Source organism: Coregonus lavaretus, assembly GCF_964263955.1.
Source record: "Coregonus lavaretus genome assembly, chromosome: 13".
Classification (NCBI taxonomy): Eukaryota; Metazoa; Chordata; class Actinopteri; order Salmoniformes; family Salmonidae; genus Coregonus; species Coregonus lavaretus.
This window is the reverse complement of record NC_140000.1, coordinates 293,715-319,061: the sequence shown is the minus strand read 5'-3', so window position 1 is coordinate 319,061 and position 25,347 is coordinate 293,715.

Below are 25,347 nucleotides of genomic sequence, written 5' to 3'. Positions count from 1 at the left end.
TCCCTGGGTTTAGACAGGGAGAGGTGAGAGAGGAGCATCTCTAAATAGCCCCCCTGGGACAATGTGGAGAGACATTACATCCACGTCCCAAATGGCACCCTATTCCCTATACAGTGCAATACTTTTGACAAGGGCCAGTAGTGAATAGGTTGCCATTTGGGATGCAGTCTACATTACAGTACAGTAAGTGCCTAGCCAGAGATTCTCTTCATTAAATCAAACCTGCTGAGAGAAAATCAGTTTCATTTCACTGGTTCATTCATCATCTTTAATCCTTCGGCCCGCTCCCCTCTCACTGTCTGTGAAAATGCCTTAGTCCCCCATGGGGTCCTAAAATTAGACCTAAAATCTGGTCATTACTTTGGGATATTGTGTTCATCCCAAATTACACCCTATTCACTACGTAGCGCACTACATTTGACAAGAGCCCTGTGAGCCCTGGTCAAAAGTACTGCACTTAATAGGGAATAGGGTGCCATTTGGAAAACAGACATAGTGTCTGGGTTGATACACAGTCTTTACCGTGGAGCATCTGATTAATATGAAGCAAAATATGTTGAAACTTTACCCTGTAAATGCAATTCTTTAACGTTATTTCCTCCCCAAATTAAACTTAATCATAACCAATGTCACAATGACATGCAAGACAAATTTGCTGTTTGCGTAACTAAAACAGACTGAAATAACTTGAAACTCTTGTAATATTTGGGGTAATATTTACAGGAAAGTTATCTGGTGGTGTTTGGATTATTGGGAGGGATTGGTCTTCATAAAAGGCACTGCACTAAAAACTCAATTAAAAAACTCCATAAAAAAAACAAAATTGTATTATTAATTAGTTAATTAAAAACCCTGAGGTTTCGGTCATGATGGACTTTCATCAGACAGAGCATAGGGCGATAGGTCTTCCTTGTTTCTGATTGCTTCAGTGGCTCCGATGGTAAATCAAACTCCAAGTTCTTTCACCATATTGAGTAGACAGAAGCCTCGTTTATACCTGCCTCTAACATTCGTCCTTCGTCTTGATCTTGTCCTGATCTTGTGTTTACACTTATAAAATCTGATCACAATCAGATCACGATGAGTCTTTTAATCGTCTACACCTGTCTAAAAATGTGGGCACAATCAGAATGTGGACAACATCAGGACAAAGGACGCATGTTAGAACCAGGTATAAACAGGGCTAGAGAAAGACTAAGTTGATTGACCGTGGGCCTGGGTAGGATGAGAAAAACATAAATCTGGGAACGGTTTATTTCCTGTTCTGAAATAGTGTGAATGATGTCCAATGTTGGAAAGATGAGGACTGTGCATTTACAGCCAGTTGATTTTACAAGTTGAGTGGTGAATATTTGAATGTTCATTCAGTCATTTTGTGTTAGTGTGTGGGATTTTTCTTCTCAGAAAAATCTTTGTTAGGTATTGTCTAACATTTAAAGTGCTAAGTTGTCCTATTCATATGAGACCTTCATTGATTGTCTTCATCGTGTGCTTGTCGTTTAGAAGTGGGCTCAGGTCATGCTGTACAGACACATCCAAATCAATCTCGTTATCAGAACCAAGAATCCACCAATAACACCCCCTACACACGCACACACACGCAGACAGTAGGTCACCTGATGCCTTGTCATGTGAAGGTGACTGGCTTCAACACGTGGGAGACCATTTTGCTTCCTGGTTGGTCACAGTACAGTGCTGCTCTCTGTGTGGAGCTATACTGTAGAACCAGGGTCTTATGTAGCTAGTATAACCAATAATGTTTCTGTGTGGAGCTATACTGTAGCACCAGTCGTATGTAGTGTACCCTAAAATGTCTCTGTGTAGCACCTATAATTGTCTACCTTTCCTCTGTCATTCAATCATTTAGTGTTTTGTGTATAATGACTCTTCTCAGAAAACATCGTTGTTAGGGTGGGGTTTCTTTGTGAAGCCCTAGGCAGATACAGTTTACGATGTGCTAAATGTCTCTGATCTGTTGTCTTGTTATTGATGTCCTGTCAGGTAAAGTTGATGTGCTTGATATTCAGATGCGGCTTCAGGACAGATTCAGTTACATCAAAAATCAATCTCATCGTCACCACACGGGGGGGACCTGATGCCACCTTCATATGACAACCTCTGTCATCATCAGTACCAAGAAGCCACCAGTAACTGCCCTGTAGGTCATCTGATGCCTTGGTTGCGTCCCCTATGGCATCCTATTCCCTATGGGCATTAAAAGTAGTGCACTATCTAGGAAATAGTGTGCCATTTGGGAAGCATCACTTGTCATGTGAAGGTGACTGGATTCAGAGCGCAGGGGGGAGACCATTTAATTTCCTAATTGGTCACAGTACAGTGCTGTTCTCTGTATGGAGCCAGACTGCAGCACCAGAGTTATACTGTAGTTATACAGTAACACCAGAGTTATACTGTAGTTATACTGTAGTACCAGAGTTATACTATAGTTATACTGTAACACCAGAGTTATACTGTAACACCAGAGTTATACTATAGTTATACTGTAACACCAGAGTTATACTGTAACACCAGAGTTATAATGTAGCACCAGAGTTATACTGTAGTTATACTGTAGTACCAGAGTTATACTATAGTTATACTGTAACACCAGAGTTATACTGTAACACCAGAGTTATACTATAGTTATACTGTAACACCAGAGTTATACTGTAACACCAGAGTTATACTGTAGTTATACTGTAACACCAGAGTTAATCTGTAGTTATACTGTAACACCAGAGTTAATCTGTAGTTATACTGTACCACAAGAGTTATACTGTAGTACCAGAGTTATAATGTAATACCAGAGTTATACTGTAGTTATACTGTAACACCAGAGTTATACTGTAGCACCAGAGTTATACTGTGTTATACTGTAACACCAGAGTTATAATGTAGCACCAGAGTTATACTGTAGTTATACTGTAACAACAGAGTTATACTGTAACACCAGAGTTATACTGTAGTTATACTGTAACACCAGAGTTATAATGTAGCACCAGAGTTATACTGTAGTTATACTGTAACACCAGAGTTATAATGTAGCACCAGAGTTATACTGTAGTTATACTGTAACAACAGAGTTATACTGTAACACCAGAGTTATACTGTAGTTATACTGTAACACCAGAGTTATACTGTAGTGATACTGTAACACCAGAGTTATACTGTAACACCAGAGTTATACTGTAGTGATACTGTAACAACAGAGTTATACTGTAACACCAGAGTTATACTGTAGTTATACTGTAACACCAGAGTTATACTGTAACACCAGAGTTATACTGTAGTTAAACTGTAACACCAGAGTTATAATGTAGCACCAGAGTTATACTGTAGTTATACTGTAACACCAGAGTTATACTGTAGTTATACTGTAACACCAGAGTTATACTGTAGTTATACTATAGTACCAGAGTTATACTGTAGTTATACTGTAACACCAGAGTTATACTGTAGTTATACTTTCACACCAGAGTTATACTTTCACACCAGAGTTATACTGTAGTTATACTGTAACACCAGAGTTATAGTGTAGCACCAGAGTTATACTGTAGTTATACTTTCACACCAGAGTTATACAGTAACACCAGAGTTATACTGTAGTTATAAAGTAACACCAGAGTTATACTGTAGTTATACTGTAACACCAGAGTTATACTGTAGTTATACTGTAACACCAGAGTTATACTGTAGTAACAGAGTTATAATGTAGTACCAGTTATAGTGTAGTTATACTGTAACAGCAGAGTTATACTGTAGTTATACTGTAACACCAGAGTTATACTGTAGCACCAGAGTTATACTGTAGTTATACTGTAACACCAGAGTTATACTGTAGTTATACTGTAACACCAGAGTTATACTGTAACACCAGAGTTATACTGTAGTTATACTGTAACACCAGAGTTATACTGTAACACCAGAGTTATACTGTAGTTATACTGTAACACCAGAGTTATACTGTAGTTATACTGTAACACCAGAGTTATACTATAGTACCAGAGTTATACTGTGTTATACTGTAACACCAGAGTTATACTGTAGTTATACTGTAACACCAGAGTTATACTGTAACACCAGAGTTATACTGTAGTTATACGGTAACACCAGAGTTATAATCTAGTACCAGAGTTATACTGTCGCACCAGAGTTATACTGTAGTTATACTGTAACACCAGAGTTATACTGTAACACCAGAGTTATACTGTAGTTATACTGTAACACCAGAGTTATACTGTAACACTAGAGTTATACTGTAACACCAGAGTTATACTGTAACACCAGAGTTATACTGTAGTTATACTGTAACACCAGAGTTATAATCTAGTACCAGAGTTATACTGTAGTTATACTGTAACACTAGAGTTATACTGTAGTTATACTGTAACACCAGAGTTATACTGTAACACCAGAGTTATACTGTAGTTATACTGTAACACCAGAGTTATACTGTAACACCAGAGTTATAATCTAGTACCAGAGTTATACTGTAGTTATACTGTAACACTAGAGTTATACTGTAGTTATACTGTAACACCAGAGTTATACTGTAACACCAGAGTTATACTGTAGTTATACTGTAACACCAGAGTTATACTGTAGTTATACTGTAACACCAGAGTTATAATCTAGTACCAGAGTTATACTGTCGCACCAGAGTTATACTGTAGTTATACTGTAACACCAGAGTTATACTGTAACACCAGTGTTATACTGTAGTTATACTGTAACACCAGAGTTATACTGTAGTTATACTGTAACACCAGAGTTATACTGTAACACCAGAGTTATACTGTAGTTATACTGTAACACCAGAGTTATACTGTAACACCAGAGTTATACTGTAGTTATACTGTAACACCAGAGTTATAATCTAGTACCAGAGTTATACTGTAACACCAGAGTTATACTATAGTTATACTGTAACACCAGAGTTATACTGTAACACCAGAGTTATACTGTAGTTATACTGTAACACCAGAGTTAATCTGTAGTTATACTGTAACACCAGAGTTCATCTGTAATTATACTGTACCACAAGAGTTATACTGTAGTACCAGAGTTATAATGTAATACCAGAGTTATACTGTAGTTATACTGTAACACCAGAGTTATACTGTAGCACCAGAGTTATACTGTGTTATACTGTAACACCAGAGTTATACTGTAGATATACTGTAACACCAGAGTTATACTGTAACACCAGAGTTATACTGTAGTTATACTGTAACACCAGAGTTATACTGTAGTTATACTGTAACACCAGAGTTATAATGTAGCACCAGAGTTATACTGTAGTTATACTGTAACACCAGAGTTATACTGTAGTTATACTATAGTACCAGAGTTATACTGTAGTTATACTGTAACACCAGAGTTATACTGTAGTTATACTGTAACACCAGAGTTATACTTTCACACCAGAGTTATACTGTAGTTATACTGTAACACCAGAGTTATAATGTAGCACCAGAGTTATACTGTAGTTATACTTTCACACCAGAGTTATACAGTAACACCAGAGTTATACTGTAGTTATAAAGTAACACCAGAGTTATACTGTAGTAATACTGTAACACCAGAGTTATAATGTAGTTATACTGTAACACCAGAGTTATACTGTAGTAACAGAGTTATAATGTAGTACCAGTTATAGTGTAGTTATACTGTAACAGCAGAGTTATACTGTAGTTATACTGTAACACCAGAGTTATACTGTAGCACCAGAGTTATACTGTAGTTATACTGTAACACCAGAGTTATACTGTAGTTATACTGTAACACCAGAGTTATACTGTAGTTATACTGTAACACCAGAGTTATACTGTAACACCAGAGTTATAATGTAGTTATACTGTAACACCAGAGTTATACTGTAGTTATACTGTAACACCAGAGTTATACTATAGTACCAGAGTTATACTGTGTTATACTGTAACACCAGAGTTATACTGTAGTTATACTGTAACACCAGAGTTATACTGTAACACCAGAGTTATACTGTAGTTATACTGTAACACCAGAGTTATAATCTAGTACCAGAGTTATACTGTCGCACCAGAGTTATACTGTAGTTATACTGTAACACCAGAGTTATACTGTAACACCAGAGTTATACTGTAGTTATACTGTAACACCAGAGTTATACTGTAACACTAGAGTTATACTGTAACACCAGAGTTATACTGTAACACCAGAGTTATACTGTAGTTATACTGTAACACCAGAGTTATAATCTAGTACCAGAGTTATACTGTAGTTATACTGTAACACTAGAGTTATACTGTAGTTATACTGTAACACCAGAGTTATACTGTAACACCAGAGTTATACTGTAGTTATACTGTAACACCAGAGTTATACTGTAACACCAGAGTTATACTGTAGTTATACTGTAACACCAGAGTTATAATCTAGTACCAGAGTTATACTGTCGCACCAGAGTTATACTGTAGTTATACTGTAACACCAGTGTTATACTGTAGTTATACTGTAACACTAGAGTTATACTGTAGTTATACTGTAACACCAGAGTTATACTGTAACAGCAGAGTTATACTGTAGTTATACTGTAACACCAGAGTTATACTGTATTTATACTGTAACACCATAGTTATACTGTAGCACCAGTGTTATACTGTAGTTATAATGTAGTACCAGAGTTATACTGTAGTTATACTGTAGCACCAGAGTTATACTGTAGTTATACTGTAACACCAGAGTTATACTGTAGTTATACTGTCACACCAGAGTTATACTGTAACACCAGTGTTATACTGTAGTTATAAAGTAACACCAGAGTTATACTGTAGTTATACTGTAACACCAGAGTTATACTGTAGTTATACTGTAACACCAGAGTTATAATGTAGCACCAGAGTTATACTGTAGTTATACTGTAACACCAGAGTTATACTGTAGTTATACTGTCACACCAGAGTTATACTGTAACACCAGTGTTATACTGTAGTTATAAAGTAACACCAGAGTTATACTGTAGTTATACTGTAACACCAGAGTTATACTGTAGTTATACTGTAACACCAGAGTTATAATGTAGCACCAGAGTTATACTGTAGTTATACTATAGTACCAGAGTTATACTGTAGTTATACTGTAACACCAGAGTTATAATGTAGCACCAGAGTTATACTGTAGTTATACTGTAACACCAGAGTTATACTGTAGTTATACTGTCACACCAGAGTTATACTGTAACACCAGTGTTATACTGTAGTTATAAAGTAACACCAGAGTTATACTGTGTTATACTGTAACACCAGAGTTATACTGTAGTTATACTGTAACACCAGAGTTATACTGTAACACCAGAGTTATACTGTAGTTATACTGTAACACCAGAGTTATAATCTAGTACCAGAGTTATACTGTCGCACCAGAGTTATACTGTAGTTATACTGTAACACCAGAGTTATACTGTAGTTATACTGTCACACCATAGTTATACTGTAGCACCAGCGTTATACTGTAGTTATAATGTAGTACCAGAGTTATACTGTAGTTATACTGTAACACTAGAGTTATACTGTAGTTATACTGTAACACCAGAGTTATACTGTAACAGCAGAGTTATACTGTAGTTATTCTGTAACACCAGAGTTATACTGTATTTATACTGTAACACCATAGTTATACTGTAGCACCAGCGTTATACTGTAGTTATAATGTAGTACCAGAGTTATACTGTAGTTATACTGTAACACCAGAGTTATACTGTAGTTATACAGTAACACCAGAGTTATACTGTAGTTAAACTGTAACACCAGAGTTATACTGTAACACCAGAGTTATAATGTAGTACCAGATCTGTTTGTACTATATCCAATAACTGTCCACCTGTACTCTCCTACAGGACTGTTATTAGACTGTTAGGACTCTACTACAAATTGTGACATTGAGATGCTGAGAGTCTCCTTGTCAACACCACCCAGTAGTTCTCAATGGTATACACTGAGTATACAAAACATTAAAGAAACCTTCCTCAATTCGTCGGGGCATGGACTCTACAAGGTGTCGAATGTGTTCCACAGGAATGCTGGCCCATGTTGACTCCAATGCTTCCCATAGTTGTGTCAAGTTGGCTGGATGTCCTTTGGGTGGTGGACCAATCTTGATACACACGGGAAACTGTTGAGCGTGAAAAACCCAGCAGCGTTGCAGTTCTTGACACAAACCGGTGCGCCCAGCATATACTACCATACCCCGTTCATCTACACTGATTGAAGTGGGTATAACAAGTGACATCAATAAGGGATCATAGCTTTCACCTGGATTCACCTGGTCAGTCTGTCGTTGAAAGAGGAGGTGTTCCTAGTGTTTTGTCCACTCAGTGTACACTTGACTATTTTCTTCAATTTCTCACTGAAGAATTAACTACAGTTCATAAGACGAATTGAGAGTTAAATTACTTGAAAATATGAGAATGAATGGACATTTTTCAAATTGATGAGTCATTAGGGATACAATTAAGAGCCAATAATTTCTGCAGTTGCAGCCAACATTATTCATTATTTTCCCATTCTAAAGGGTGTTAGCTAAAATGTTTCAAAACTGCATCTCAAATGCCACCCTATTACCTGTGTAGTGCACTACTTTTGACCAGGGCCCATAGGGATATGGTCTAAAGTAGTGTACTATATAGGGTGCCATTTGGGAAATATGCAGAGTCCCTGTGTCATGTAAAACAAAAGCTTGAACTATGTTCATTTACATTTGGCTTTTTGCAGTTTATTTATCAAAGTTGTATGCACTTCTCTCTCATGCCAAGTTTTCTAGACTGTTTATTTGAAATTCATTACACACAGTAGCGGTACACAGACCTGCTTGCTAATTACTGTATAAGACATCTTCTGATGTCAATGGAATGCTCAGAACAATCTTGGATGGTTGCACTGTCTGCCACTACGATAATGAAATGTAGGTTTGTCCTATCCTTGCCACTACTGATCTTGAAATGCTTAAGCACACATGATATTGGAAAATATGGATGGTTTTCCTCATTAGCAATGTTAGAGAGCAGATAATGGATGTCAAACAGATACTTCTTCCCAGTCCCCAAGACCCTGATGCAGCAGTTTGGTAGTTGTCTGTGTTGGAAAGATGATTCATGGTCACAGAAACTGAACACTGGTGAAGAAGGAAGGAACTAAATGCTCTTGGGAGTCAGAAAGGAAGGAACTAAATGCTCTTGGGAGTCAGGAAGGAAGGAACTAAATGCTCTTGGGAGTCAGGAAGGAAGGAACTAAAGGCTCCTGGGAGTCAGGAAGGAAGGAACTAAATGCTCTTGGGAGTCAGGAAGGAAGGAACGAAATGCTCTTGGAAATCTGGAAGGAAGGAACTAAATGCTCTTGGGAGTCAAGAAGGGAAATGTAGCTGAACACACACCACACAATAATGAGAGGGGAGGAGAGGGGGGAGAGGGGAGGAGAGCTGGGAGAGGGGAGGGGAGGGGAGGGGGGAGAGGGGAGGGCTCTCAGTTCACATCCTCCTGTCACGTCAGAAACCCTTATCTTCAGGCAGAGGGTGGGAAGATGAAAATCACTCTGCTCGTCAAAGGACGGTGACACATATTTTCTTCTCATTATTAAATCTATATTTTATGAAGTAAAAGTGTCCATATTCTTGATGTATGACAGTACAGGTAACAGTCATAATTATTATTAAATCTGTATTTAATGACGTAAAAGTGTCCATATTCTTGATGTATGACAGTTCAGGTAACAGTCATAATTCAGTCCCATGGTTGTTATAATACAGTTGATATTTTTTTTCCTCCATTTGCTAAAATACGCCTTTAAATCTAGATATGACATCTTAGGCCACATACAGAGGCAGAGGTAAGACTGATTCCATCTGACTCTCATCTGTTAAATGGAACAGGGACATGTCCTCCAGTCTGACGTCATTACCTTGCACAGCGCAGGCAGCACATCCAAGCCTCCTCTCACACGAGAGGGGTGCTGGAAAATATCAGGCCCAATCCGTCTGATAACCTCTCCAAATGTTAATGCGTGGATTTCAACAGATTTCGTTTAACACACTTATTGGTCAAAGCAACCCGCAGGGCAACGGCTAGGCTACGCACACAAAGTTTAGACATTAGAGATGGATGGAGTGGAATGAAGACAGGACGACGTAAGAGCAAGGGGCTGAAGGGCGGGGGAGAGAGAGAGAGATGGATGGATGGATGAAGACGTAAGAGCGAGTGACTGAAGTGCGGGGGGGAGAGAGAGAGAGATGGATGGATGAAGACGTAAGAGTGAGGGGCTGAAGGGCGGGGGAGAGAGAGAGAGAGAGATGGATGGATGGATGAAGACGTAAGAGTGAGGGGCTGAAGGGCGGGGGAGAGAGAGAGAGATGGATGGATGAAGACGTAAGAGCGAGTGACTGAAGTGCGGGGGTGAGAGAGAGAGAGATGGATGGATGAAGACATAAGAGCGAGCGGCTGAAGGGTGGGGGAGAGAGAGAGAGATGGATGGATGAAGACGTAAGAGCGAGGGGCTGAAGGGCGGGGGAGAGAGAGATGGATGGATGAAGACCTAAGAGCGAGGGGCTGAAGGGCGGGGGGAGAGAGAGATGGCGAAGTAGTGCAGTCCTGTTTCTGTCGTGTGTCTGTAAATAGCCTGTAAATACCCTGTTTTTTTGTATTTTTCGTACATGTTTCCCTATCAGACTTTTCATCCTTCTACAAAATATACTTTCCTGCAACCCGCCTCACTCAATGTGGAACGGATTCTATTGTTGACTTACCATTGTCTAGAATCTAGAATCTCCAGTTGAAACTAGCTAGCCAGTTTCAGCTAACTAGCTACTTGCTATTAGCCACAGCTAGCGGTGTTTCACTCAGAACATTGGATTTTTTCCGCGGGATTAATTTTAATCACTGGACATTGATCACCTGATATTCGGCCAGTCTGCACAGCGCGTTATCGACCCAGAACATATCAGTTTTTCCGCCGGAATCACTGAATCACTGGACCTTTAACTCCGGATTCATCGCTACCAGCTGGCTACAACAAAACGGACGCTGTGGTCTGGCTAATCATCCTGAGCTAGGCCCATCTCCCGGCTATCTACCTCTTTGTCAACCGGACGGGACCACCTAGTGTTGACACGGAGCCCCGCCGATCCTACACGACTGGTCTGCCGACGAAATCGTCTGATGTGGTTACGACATTAACCACGAAGATTCCATCCATCTGCTAGCCCCTGGCCCGCTAGCACACGCTATCCGTGGCCTCTTACTCACTAAACTGAACTAGCTACTGAACTAGCTACTTGCTATTAGCCACAGCTAGCGGTGTTTCACTCAGAACATTGGAATCTTTTCCGCGGGATTAATTTTAATCACTGGACATTGATCACCGGATATTCGGCCAGTCTGCACAGCGCGTTATCGACCCAGAACATATCAGTTTTTCCGCCGGAATCACTGAATCACTGGACCTTTAACTCCGGATTCATCGCTACCAGCTGGCTACAACAAAACGGACGCTGTGGTCTGGCTAATCATCCTGAGCTAGGCCCATCTCCCGGCTATCTACCTCTTTGTCAACCGGACGGGACCACCTAGTGTTGACACGAAGCCCCGCCGATCCTACACGACTGGTCTGCCGACGAAATCGTCTGATGTGGTTACGACGTTAACCACGAAGATTCCATCCATCTGCTAGCCCTTACTACCCCCTGCTAACCCTCTTACTCACTAGCGCTTCACCACCGGACCTTATGATAACTCAGCTATACAGCTGATATCTGCTGGACTGTTCCTTTTTACGGTACAACATCCTGTTTATGTTTAGCCTCAGCCCAAACATGGTTAGTTTATTGTTGTTTCGGTTATTTCTAATTGTACTATATCACTGTAGACCCCCCAGCCTAGCTAAACCTGCCTTAGATAGCTATTTTGTCCCTCCCCCCATACAATCAGAGACCGACTCAATTGATGCCTCTAGAGATACTATCTCTTTCATTGTTACCCAACGCTTAGGTTTACCTCCACTTTACTCATATCCTTCCATATCCTTGTCTGTACATAATGCCCTGAATCTTTTCTATAACACCCGGAAATCTGCCCCCTTTATTCTATGTACCCAACGCACTAGAAGACCAGTTCTTAAAGCCTTTAGCCGTATCCTTATTCTAGTCCTCCTCTGTTCCTCTGGTGATGTAGAGGCTAACCCAGGCCCTGCAGCCCTCAGTATCACTCCTACTCCCCAGGCGCTATCATTTGATGACTTCTGTAATCGCAAAAGTCTTGGTTTCTTGCACATAAATATCAGAAGTCTACTTCCTAAGTTTGAGTTATTCACTGCGTTAGCACACTCTGCCAACCCTGATGTTCTAGCAGTGTCTGAATCCTGGCTCAGGAAGGCCACCAAAAATTCTGAAATTTCCATCCCCAACTATAACATTTTCCGTCTAGATAGAACTGCCAAAGGGGGTGGAGTTGCAATCTACTGTAGAGATAGCCTGCAGAGCTCTATCATACTATCCAGGTCTGTGCCCAAACAGTTTGAGCTTCTACTTCTAAAAATCCACCTTTCCAGAAATAAGTCTCTCACTGTTGCCGCTTGCTACAGACCCCCCTCAGCCCCCAGCTGTGCCCTGGACACCATATGTGAATTGATTGCCCCCCATTTATCCTCAGAGTTTGTACTGCTTGGTGACCTAAATTGGGATATGCTTAATACCCCAGCCATCCTACAATCCAAGCTAGATGCCCTCAACCTCACGCAAATTATCAACGAACCTACCAGGTACAACCCTAAATCCGTAAACATGGGTACCCTCATAGATATCATCCTGACTAACACACCCTCTAAATACACCTCAGCTGTCTTCAACCAGGATCTCAGCGATCACTGCCTTATTGCCTGCGTCCGTAACGGGTCCGCGGTCAAACGACCACCCCTCATCACTGTCAAACGCTCCCTAAAACACTTTAGCGAGGAGGCCTTCCTAATTGACCTGGCCCAGGTATCCTGGATGGATATAGATCTCATTCCGTCAGTAGAGGATGCCTGGTTGTTCCTTAAAAGTAATTTCCTCTCAATCTTAAATAAACATGCCCCATTCAAAAAATACAGAACTAAGAACCGATATAGCCCCTGGTTCTCCTCAGACTTGACTGCCCTTGACCAGCACAAAAACATCCTGTGGCGTACAGCATTAGCATCAAATAGCCCCCGCGATATGCAACTTTTCAGGGAAGTTAGGAACCAATATACACAAGCAGTCAGGAAAGCAAAGGCTAACTTTTTCAAACAGAAATTTGCTTCCTGTAGCACTAACTCCAAAAAGTTTTGGGACACTGTAAAGTCCATGGAGAATAAGAGCACTTCCTCCCAGCTGCCCACTGCACTGAGGCTAGGAAACACTATCACCACCGATAAATCTACAATAATCGAGAATTTCAACAAGCATTTTGCTACAGCTGGCCATGCTTTCCATCTGGCTACCACTAACCCGGCCACCAACTCTGCACCCTCTGCTGCAACTTGCCCATGCCCCCCCCGCTTCTCCTTCACACAAATTCAGACAGCTGATGTTTTGAAAGCGCTGCAAAATCTGGACCCCTACAAATCAGCTGGGCTAGACAATCTGGACCCTTTCTTTCTAAAACTAGCCGCCGAAATTGTCGCAACCCCTATTACTAGTCTGTTCAACCTCTCTTTCATAACGTCTGAGATCCCCAGAGATTGGAAAGCTGCCGCGGTCATCCCCCTCTTCAAAGGGGGTGACACTCTAGATCCAAACTGCTACAGACCTATATCCATCCTGCCCTGCCTTTCGAAAGTATTCGAAAGCCAAGTTAACAAACAGATCATCGACCATTTCGAATACCACCGTACCTTCTCCGCTATGCAATCCGGTTTCCGAGCTGGTCACGGGTGCACTTCAGCCACGCTCAAGGTCCTAAACGATATTATAACCGCGATTGATAATAGACAGTACTGTGCAGCCGTCTTCATCGACCTGGCCAAGGCTTTCGACTCTGTCAACCACCGCATTCTTATTGGCAGACTAAATAGCCTTGGTTTCTCAAATGACTGCCTCGCCTGGTTCACCAACTACTTCTCAGATAGAGTTCAGTGTGTCAAATCGGAGGGCCTGTTGTCTGGACCTATGGCAGTCTCTATGGGGGTGCCACAGGGTTCAATTCTTGGGCCGACACTTTTCTCCGTGTATATCAATGATGTCGCTCTTGCTGCTGGTGACTCTCAGATCCACCTCTACGCAGACGACACCATTTTGTATACATCTGGCCCTTCATTGGACACTGTGTTTGTCAGCTTCCTGCCTCCTGTTTGTCTCCGGGCCTCTAGAGGTCATCTGTGTTCCCCTCTGCCTTAGTTCTTCCTCGTGTGTCCTTATTAGCTTGATCCAGGTCACCTGTGCCTTGTTTCCCCTAGAGTATTTTAGCTGTGTTTTTTCCCCTGTTCCTCACTTGGTTTTTGAGTCCTGGCTATGTGTCTCCTGCTTTGTCCCACCGTGTCTTTCCAAGTAAGCTTTTCTAAGTTATCTTTAGTTTGTTTTTCTCCCCTCGTGGAGTTATTTTGTTTTGCCTCCTGTTTTGTTACTCTACCTATGTTAATATACCTCTTTCTGAGAAGAACTTTTGTTGGACTATTTTTGAAGTGCAAAGAACCTTTTTGTTACATTAAATCTACTTACCTGGAGTATTGCCTTGGGTGTTTCATTTGGGTCCAACTATACCTCCTCTGTGGCTAAGGGGTAGAACCCCCAGCTCCCCACATCTGAGACCGGAGTTCTAGCCCAGCTTGTGACAGAAAAACCAAGTCAATCATGGACCCAGAAACACTCAGTTCCCAGGACCTGTTGGCGGTGATCACTCGACATGAGGCATCTTTCCAGCGCCATGAAGCCGTTCTCAGCCGACAAGAAGAGCTGATGGCTAGTCATTCTCCAGGATTCCCCGGAGAGCATGCAGTTAGGCCGTTCCAGGCTTTCTCCCAACGAAAGGGAACGTCGCATGAGGGAGCGTCGGTGCCTATACTGCGGGGTTGCCGGCCACTTCCGCTCCACTTGCCCCGAGCTTTCGGGAAACGCCTGTCCCCGCCCAGCTACAGGAGGGTTGTGATGGGGAAAATTAGAGCTCCTCCTACTAACGCTGTCCTAGCTATTCCAGCCACTCTGTCCTGGGAGGGCCACCAGCATCGGGTCCAGGCTATGATCGATTCCGGTGCCGCAGGTGATTTCATGGATGTAACCTTGGCTAAGGAACTTAAGATTCCTACCCAACTACTTCCTCAACCCCAGGCAGTTACAGCCTTAGATGGCAGACCTCTGGAACCAGGAAAGGTTACTGAGGCGACTCAGTCCCTGCGACTTACCATCTCTCAACACCAGCAGGAGGAGACCTTCTATCTCATTGACTCTCCCGAGTATCCTATTATCCTGGGTCACCCTTGGCTATGCAGACATAATCCCCAGATCGACTGGCCTACTGGCACCATTCTAAGCTGGGGTTCCACTTGCCAACTCACCTGCATGCTTCAGAGTCCCTCAGCCCCTAGTACCCAGTTTCAAGAGTCTGTTGACGTCTCCCGAGTCCCCAGTGTTTACCATCGGTTCAAGGCAGTGTTCAGCAAGGCCCTGGCTACTTCCTTACCGCCTCATCGCACGTATGACTGTGCCATTGATCTACTCCCTGGTTGCTGCCCTCCTAGAGGTCGGATCTTTTCCTTATCCTCCCCCGAGCAAGCAGCTATGGACACCTACATTAAGGAGTCCTTGGCAGCCGGCCTCATCTGTGCCTCTACTTCCCCGGCTGGGGCGGGCTTCTTTTTTGTTGAAAAGAAAGACGGGGGTCTTAGGCCTTGTGTTGATTACCGGGGACTCAACAAGATCACGGTTCGGAATCGATACCCCCTTCCTCTCATGGCCACTGCTTTTGAGCTGCTTCAAGGGGCTTCCATTTTTACTAAACTGGATCTCCGCAATGCTTACCATCTTGTGCGGATCCGGCAAGGGGACGAGTGGAAGACGGCGTTCAACACGCCCACGGGGCACTATGAATATCGGGTGATGCCGTTCGGGCTCACCAATGCCCCCGCAGTATTCCAAGCCCTGATTAATGATGTTCTCCGGGATATGCTTAATCTGTTCGTCTTCGTGTACCTGGACGATATCCTCATCTTCTCGAGGTCACTGAAGGAGCATGAGGGGCATGTTAGCAGGGTTCTCCAGAGGCTCCTTGACAATCACCTCTACGTTAAACCTGAGAAGTGTGAGTTTCATGTTTCTCAGACTCAGTTTCTCGGGTTTATTGTCACTCCCGGCCACCTAGAGATGGATCCCAAGAAGGTCAAAGCGGTCCACAGCTGGCCCACACCTGCCACGGTCAAGGAGGTTCAACGGTTCATTGGCTTTTCTAACTTCTATCGGAAGTTCATTAAGAATTTCAGCTCTGTGGTAGCCCCTTTGACGACGCTTACCAAGGGAGGAGGGACCAAGATTCACTGGGGTCCGGAAGCAGCAGGGGCCTTCGAGGATCTCAAGCGCCGCTTCACTTCTGCTCCGATTCTGGTGATCCCTGACCCAGAAAGACCTTTCGTGGTGGAGGTGGACGCCTCAGAGGTGGGGGTGGGAGCCGTCCTGTCACAGAGGGGTGAGGATGGGAGATTACACCCTTGTGCCTTCATGTCTCGCCGCCTGTCTGAGGCCGAGCGCAACTACCACGTGGGGGATCGAGAGTTGCTTGCGGTTAAGCTGGCCTTGGAAGAGTGGCGCCATTGGCTTGAGGGGGCTCAGCATCCTTTCCAGGTTCTCACAGACCACAAGAACCTGGAATATCTCCAACAGGCTAAGCGGATGAACCCTCGGCAAGCACGATGGTCCCTTTTCTTTAATCGATTCCAGTTCCTCCTGTCTTACCGACCTGGCACCAAGAACGTCAAGCCGGATGCCCTGTCTCGAGCCTATTCTCCCGAGGTACAAGAGAAGCCCTTGGCATCGATTATTCCGAGGTCTAGGATCGTCGCACCTCTTCAGTGGGAACTAGAAAGAGGGGTACGAGAGGCCCTTGTCCATGAGCCCGATCCAGGCGGTGGTCCTGCCGGTCGCCTGTACGTTCCTCTCTCTGTTCGGGCCCGCGTCTTGCAGTGGGGTCATGAGTCGCCCTTGACATGCCATCCAGGCAGTGCTCGCACACTGGAATTCCTCCGACGGCGGTTTTGGTGGCCGTCCATCAAGAAGGACGTGCAGGTCTATGTTGAGGCCTGCCCTGTGTGCAACCAGGGAAAGTCGACACGCCAGCGACCCCAGGGACTGCTCCATCCCTTACCTGTTCCTCGAAGGCCATGGTCACACCTTTCTCTGGACTTTGTTACGGGACTTCCTCCATCCCAGGGCAACACCGTCATCCTAGTGGTGGTAGACCGGTTCTCTAAGGCTGCCCGGTTTATTCCCCTGCCCAAGCTGCCCTCGGCTAAGGAGACTGCTGAGCTCCTCATGAACCATGTCTTCCGGATATTTGGAATTCCCCTGGACGTGGTCTCCGACCGAGGTCCCCAATTCTCGTCCCGGTTTTGGGGGGCCTTCTGCAGGCTTATTGGGGCCACAGCCAGCCTATCGTCGGGGTTCCATCCAGAGTCTAATGGCCAAACGGAACGGATTAATCAGGATCTGGAGACCATCCTGCGGTGTATGGCGGCCAGTAATCCCACGTCTTGGGCCACCTATATCATTTGGGCTGAATATGCCCACAACACCCTCCAGTCCTCAGCCACCGGATTGTCCCCCTTCGAATGCCAGTTCGGTTACACCCCTCCATTATTTCCAGAGGAAGAGGCGCAAGTTGGTGTTCCCTCGGCCCAGCGCTTTGTCCAACGCTGTAGGCGGACCTGGAAGAAGGCCAGGCGTACCCTCCTTCGGACCTCCCAGAGATACCAAAGTCAGGCTAATCGCCGCCGCCGGACGGCCCCTAGTTTCCGAGCTGGTCAGAGAGTTTGGTTGGCCACTAAGAACCTGCCCCTCCGGGTCGAATCCAAGAAGCTTTCCCAGAAATACATCGGCCCTTTCCGCATAGCAAGAAAGGTTAACCCTGTTTCGTATCGTTTAGTTCTCCCTCGCTCCCTTAGAATTAACCCCACTTTCCATGTTTCACTACTTAAACCTGTCTTGTCTTCTCCCTTTGCCCCCCCACGCAGACCCCCGCCACCTCCCAGGATCATTGACGGCCAGACAGCCTACACAGTCCGCCGGATACTGGACTCCCGGAGGGTCCAGAACTCTCTGCAGTATCTGGTGGACTGGGAGGGCTACGGGCCAGAGGAGCGCTCCTGGGTTCCAGCCAAGGACATCCTGGACCCAGGTTTGATCCGAGAGTTTCGCACCCTGAGGCCGGGGTGTTCTGGAAGGAACGTCAGGAGTCGTTCCTAGAGGAGGGGGTCCTGTCAGCTTCCTGCCTCCTGTTTGTCTCCGGGCCTCTAGAGGTCATCTGTGTTCCCCTCTGCCTTAGTTCTTCCTCGTGTGTCCTTATTAGCTTGATCCAGGTCACCTGTGCCTTGTTTCCCCTAGAGTATTTTAGCTGTGTTTTTTCCCCTGTTCCTCACTTGGTTTTTGAGTCCTGGCTATGTGTCTCCTGCTTTGTCCCACCGTGTCTTTCCAAGTAAGCTTTTCTAAGTTATCTTTAGTTTGTTTTTCTCCCCTCGTGGAGTTATTTTGTTTTGCCTCCTGTTTTGTTACTCTACCTATGTTAATATACCTCTTTCTGAGAAGAACTTTTGTTGGACTATTTTTGAAGTGCAAAGAACCTTTTTGTTACATTAAATCTACTTACCTGGAGTATTGCCTTGGGTGTTTCATTTGGGTCCAACTATACCTCCTCTGTGGCTAAGGGGTAGAACCCCCAGCTCCCCACATCTGAGACCGGAGTTCTAGCCCAGCTTGTGACAGTGTTAACAAACCTCCAAACGAGCTTCAATGCCATACAACAATCCTTCAGTAGCCTTCAACTGCTCTTAAACACTAGTAAAACTAAATGCATGCTTTTCAATCGAACGCTGCTAGCACCCGCCCACCCGACTAGAATCACCACTCTCGACGGGTCTGACCTAGAGTATGTGGACAACTACAAATATCTAGGTGTCTGGTTAGACTGTAAACTCAACTTCCAGACTCACATAAAGAATCTCCAATCCAAAGTTAAATCTAGAATCGGCTTCCTATTTCGCAACAAAGCCTCCTTCACTCATGCTGCTAAACATGCCCTCGTAAAACTGACTATCCTACCGATCCTTGACTTCGGCGATGTCATTTACAAAATAGCCTCCAACACTCTACTCAGCAAATTGGATGTAGTCTATCACAGTGCCATCCGTTTTGTCTCCAAAGCCCCATACACTACCCACCACTGTGACCTGTACGCTCTTGTTGGCTGGTCCTCACTACATGTCCGTCGTCAAACCCACTGGCTCCAGGCCATCTATAAATCACTGCTAGGCAAATCCCCGCCTTATCTTAGCTCATTGGTCACCATAGCAGCACCCACCCGTAGTCTGCGCTCCAGCAGGTATATCTCACTGGTCATTCCCAAAGCCAACACCTCCTTTGGCCGCCATTCCTTCCCGTTCTCTGCTGCCAATGACTGGAACGAATTGCAAAAATCTCTGAAGCTGGAGACTCTTATCTCCCTCAATAACTTTAAGCATCAGTTGTCAGAGCACCTTACCGATCACTGCACCTGTACACAGCCCATCTGAAATTAGCCCCCCCAACTACCTCATCCCTATATTGTTATTTATTTTGCTCTTTTGCACCCCAGTATCTCTATTTGCACATAATCTCTTGCACATCTAGCATTCCAGTGTTAATACTATTGTAATTATTCTGCACTATAGCCTATTTATTGCCTTACCTCCATAACTTGCTACATTTGCACACACTGTATATATATTTTCTGTTGTATTTCTGACTTTATGTTTTTTTTTTTACCCCATATGTAACTCTGTGTTGTTTTTATTGCACTACTTTGCTTTATCTTGGCCAGGTCGCAGTTGTAAATGAGAACCTGTTCTCAACTGGCTTACCTGGTTAAATAAAGGTTAAATAAAAAAAATTTAAAAAAAAGAGAGAAATGGATGGATGAAGACCTAAGAGCGAGGGGCTGAAGGGTTTAGGTATCCAGCTTCAGAGAGGTGCGTGGCTTGACTGTCACAGCCAATGATTCTGATGCAGAGTAGTCGTCATGATGGAGCACTGTGGACGTCAGAGGCTCATTTAAGCTGAGAGCCCACTGGGCACAGACGTCAATCCATGTTATTAGATTGATTGATTGATTGAGAGAGAGAGAGAGCGAGAGAGATGCACCCGTCTGGCACATAAAGGGGTTTTACTGTCTGAAGATATTACTTTCAAGAGCGAGAGACAAGCCAACTGAAGCCCCCAAGGACCCAGGAGTCATAGACAATGCCTTTGACCTCCTCTGAAGAGAACTCACCAGGACACTAGGACCATAGAGAGACTGTTTCATAGGCATACTGTTTAGTCTGTTATGAATGCTGCTACTCTGAAGTAATTCTAGATCAGGTGAAAGTATGGAGAGAGTTGTCTGAGGAGACTGGCCAAGCATACAGTCATGCACCAAATAGTTGGAAGTTAAAAGATAAAAAAGTTAAGACCAAAATGACAACACAGAGAAACACGATCGTTGTATTGGACGTTCTTCATTTCCACTTTCAACCTCAGGATTTAAGTTACAACAGATTGCATGTGTGTCTGTAGATTTAAGATACAACAGATTGCATGTGTGTCTTTAGATTTAAATTACAACAGATTGCATGTGTGTCTGTAGATTTAGGTTACAATAGATTGCATGTGTGTCTGTAATATCTTATTTTTACATACACTTCAATAAATAAACAGAGTATAATACATGGATAACCTCATCACTATAACATGGGGAGATGACTACTGAGATGGTCCTAGAGGAATGGGTTGTGTCTGTATCAGAGATGACTACTGAGATGGTCCTAGAGGAATGGGTTGTGTCTGAATCAGAGATGACTACTGAGATGGTCCTAGAGTAATGGGTTGTGTCTGTATCAGAGATGACTACTGAGATGGTCCTAGAGGAATGGGTTGTGTCTGAATCAGAGATGACTACTGAGATGGTCCTAGAGGAATGGGTTGTGTCTGTATCAGAGATGACTACTGAGATGGTCCTAGAGTAATGGGTTGTTGTCTGTATCAGAGATGACTACTGAGATGGTCCTAGAGGAATGGGTTGTGTCTGAATCAGAGATGACTACTGAGATGGTCCTAGAGGAATGGGTTGTGTCTGAATCAGAGATGACTACTGAGATGGTCCTAGAGGAATGGGTTGTGTCTGAATCAGAGATGACTACTGAGATGGTCCTAGAGTAATGGGTTGTATCTGTTAGACAGCAGCATCCTGTAGCACAGTCTGTAGGTAGTTACTGAGGAGGAGGAGGTGTGCATCCCAAAATGGCACCCTATTCCATTTATAGTACATTACGTTTGACCAACTCAGTGGCCTTGTGGTTAGTGTCCACCCTGAGATTGGAAGGTTGGGAATTCGATCCCCGGCTGAGTCATGCCAAAGACTGTAAAAATGGCACCTAATGAGTCTCTGCTTGGCACTCACCATTAAGGAGCTAGATTGGGGGTAAGGCCCTGCAATATAATAGCATCCTGTCCAGGGGGTGTACTTGTACATCAAGCTGCCTCACTACAGAAACAGGAGATAGACTAGTGTCCTGTCCAGGGGGTGTACTGGTACATCAAGCTGCCTCACTACAGAAACAGGAGATAGACTCCTGCTCCTATGAGCCGTTCCGGCTCGTGCAAGGCTACTTACTTTTGATCAGGGTCCAGAGGTCTCTGGTCAAGAGCAGTGTACTATATAAGGAATAGGGTGGCATTTGGAATGATTGCAGCCTGTTCCCAGATCTGTATGTCCTTTAGCCTACTCCTCTGACTATCGATATAGCATGCCATTATGGCTAAAGCACAAACAGATCTGGGACCTGTGTAGTGTTCTGTGTTGGAATGTATCTCCCAAACATGAGGATAAAGGTATACAGTAAAGCTAGTGAAGTTCATAAAAGCAAAAAAACAACAAAAAACTTTTTGGGAGAATTGCTTGTAGAAATGACAAATTGATGGTTGGCAACCAGCACATCCAAAAAGGATAACAGTGGTTATGTTATTAAGCACAATGTAGAACATTAAGTAAGATCAGCCACATCTAATGATGAAATCACTGGTCTGAACGAAAGGTTGAGATATTCTATATATACAATACAGGCACCATCATGTTATTACACACCAAATAGGGAGCTTTCAGAAGTTTATTGCTACTAAATAATGAAACGAACTAGTTTCCCCAATAAACCTCTTGTTATGTGCTCTACAGGGAGTGATCTTAATTTACTGTTGTTTTTACAGGTATACAAAAGTCTAACATTTTGCTCAGCCGAACAATTAAATGATGAATTAGTTTCATGATGAGCATGCAGCTATGTGTTATCAAGTTATCAAAAATAAAACATTTCCATTGGAATTTTGGTAGCAGATGTTTTCATATTCTGAAAGTCCCAAGTGGAGGAGGTTGTTTCTGACAGTGCAACATGTACAGCTTCTTCATTCTACAGTACATGCAAAGGACATATTGAGCATATCAGTTCCAATCTGCCTCACAATGTAAACAGAACAAATCATTACTGAATACCTTTTCCTACGTAACACAGACCTTCAATCGCTATGTAGGATCTAAAATAATAATAACATCTTTATAAATAAATAAACTCCAAATCATGCAAATATAAAAACATTTTTATGAGCAGTTATGCATCATAATGTTACAATAACTGAGTTTGTCTTCTTCTAAAGACACTGTAATAATAATCAGTCCTCTGTTTTGTTGAATTAAGAATGACCAAACACAGTAAACATCAAGGGATAAGTGCAAACTATAAATACAATGCTTCCTTCCTTCCTGCATAATGAGATCTTTGTGCTTAACAGTTTCCTTCCAAATCACATGAATAAAATATTTGAAAATAATATCTTCAGACCAATGCTTAATTTGTAAATCGGGAGGTGGTGGAACAAAAAGTGAGCGGGCCTGGGGAGTTCTGAGGTACTGGAACGCATGAGAAAAATAAATCACCTTTATAATAAAGCATTGAATGCATATCATTGCACTTGCGTAGCGGCATAGAGTAGTAGAGTTGAGGCACTTACAGAAGTTGCACACATGGGGAACATTTTTAGTAGCCTAGCCTAGGGTCGCATTACATGAAATTCTACGTATTTTTACATGACTGGAGACTTTGGCAGAATCTTTTTCAAAACCGCACAAATGATTGAAATCATAGCCTAGGCCTAGGTGTGTGGAGACATAATGTGTAGGCTACAATATGAGGAGGAAATTATAGTCCTAAAAATGCTTTTCAGTTTCACTGACTCACCCAATGATGCGCAGCTCACTCGCTGGTAATTGTCGATGCGCTCGTGCCAATATTTGGAAGTTGATCAAATATTTTGGTAGCCTACAGCATAGTCTTCTCTTTTCAGCAAGAGACATTTGCTCTCTCTCTCTCTCTCTGTCTCTCTCTCGCTCTCTCTCTCTCTCTCTCTCTCTCTATAGCAAACTAATGACATTTCTGCCTTGGAAGAGTGTCATGAAATGAAATGATGAATAGCGGTCCCATCTCACACAGTGCCTCTCAAACAATCTGTCCCCAAAGGTAGTGTACCTGTCACGCCCTGGCTCTGGGGACACTTGTATGTTGAGCCAGGGTGTGCATTTCATTTGTTAATCTAGTATGTGTATTTCTATGTTGGCCTGAGTGGCTCCCAATCAGAGGCAACGAGTGTCAGCTGTCGTTGGTTGTCTCTGATTGGGAGCCATATTTAAACTGTCTGTTTCCCATTTGGTTTTGTGGGATCTTGTTTCAAGTCTGTTTAGGCTAGACCGTGAACTGTCACGTATCGTTTGTTGTTTTGATCGTGTGATCATCTAATAAAAGATTATGTTTGCCTGCAACGCTGCGCCTTGGTCCTCATCTATGGTAGACGACCGTGACAGAAGATCCCACCAGAACTGGACCAAGCAGCCTAGTGAGGAGCAGAGTGGGTGGACCTGGGAACAATGGAGGAAGAGCTTCGACTGGGTCAAGCCGAATGAGGAGCTGAATGGCGGAGATTGGAAGCAGAAGAGCGAGAGTTGGGCGAGAATTATAGAGGCCTGGCCCACGGGGAAGAGAGACTCCCAGAAATTTTTTAGGGGTGGGCTCATGACGTCGGGGCAGCAGGAGGCCGCGATAGAGCGGCCCAGCGGGTTGCCAGAGGAGGCCGCCAGGTTACGGGGGCCACTGGTCGAAGAGGGGATGGAGGATGTAGAGGCACGGCGAGAGGTACTGGCGTGTGTTGCCAGTCCGGTCCGGCCTGTTCCTGATCCCCACGTAGGGCCAGTGGTGTGTGTTCCCAGTACGGTCCGGCCTGTTCCTGCCACTCGCACCAAGTCAGTGGTGCGTTTCGTCAGCCCGGCGCGGCCCGTTCCTGCTCCCCGCACCAAGTCAGTGGTGCGCTTCGTCAGCCCGGTCCGGCCCATTCCTGCTCCCCGCACCAAGTCAGTGGTGCGTTTCGTCAGCCCAGCTCGGCCCGTTCCTGCTCCCCGCACCAAGTCAGTGGTGCGCTTCGTCAGCCCGGCGCGGCCCGTTCCTGCTCCCTGCACCAAGTCAGTGGTGCGCTTCGTCAGCCCGGCGCGGCCCGTTTCTGCTCCCCGCACCAAGTCAGTGGTGCGCTTCGTCAGCCCGGTCCGGCCCGCTCCTGGTCCCCGCACCAAGTCAGTGGTGCGTTTCGTCAGCCCGGCGCGGCCCGCTCCTGCTCCCCACACCAAGCCAGTGGTGTGCGTCGTCAGTCCGGCACGGCCCGTGCCTGTTCCCCCGGTGGCTGGTCCGGCACCGGGCAGATGCTTCACGCCGGAGCGAGAGCGATCCGCTCCACCAGTGTGCAGTCCAGCTCCGGCCAGCGGGGCCAGACCGGACCAGGGGTACTTTGGGGGGTTGGAGAGGGAGCGGGGATCAGGCCCGGAGCCGGATCCGCCGCCTAAGCGGAGTGCCCACCCGGTCCCTCCCCTGTGGTGTTTGGTGGGCGCGGTCGGAGTCCGCGCCTTTAGGGGGGGGTACTGTCACGCCCTGGCTCTGGGGACACTTGTATGTTGAGCCAGGGTGTGCATTTCATTTGTTAATCTAGTATGTGTATTTCTATGTTGGCCTGAGTGGCTCCCAATCAGAGGCAACGAGTGTCAGCTGTCGTTGGTTGTCTCTG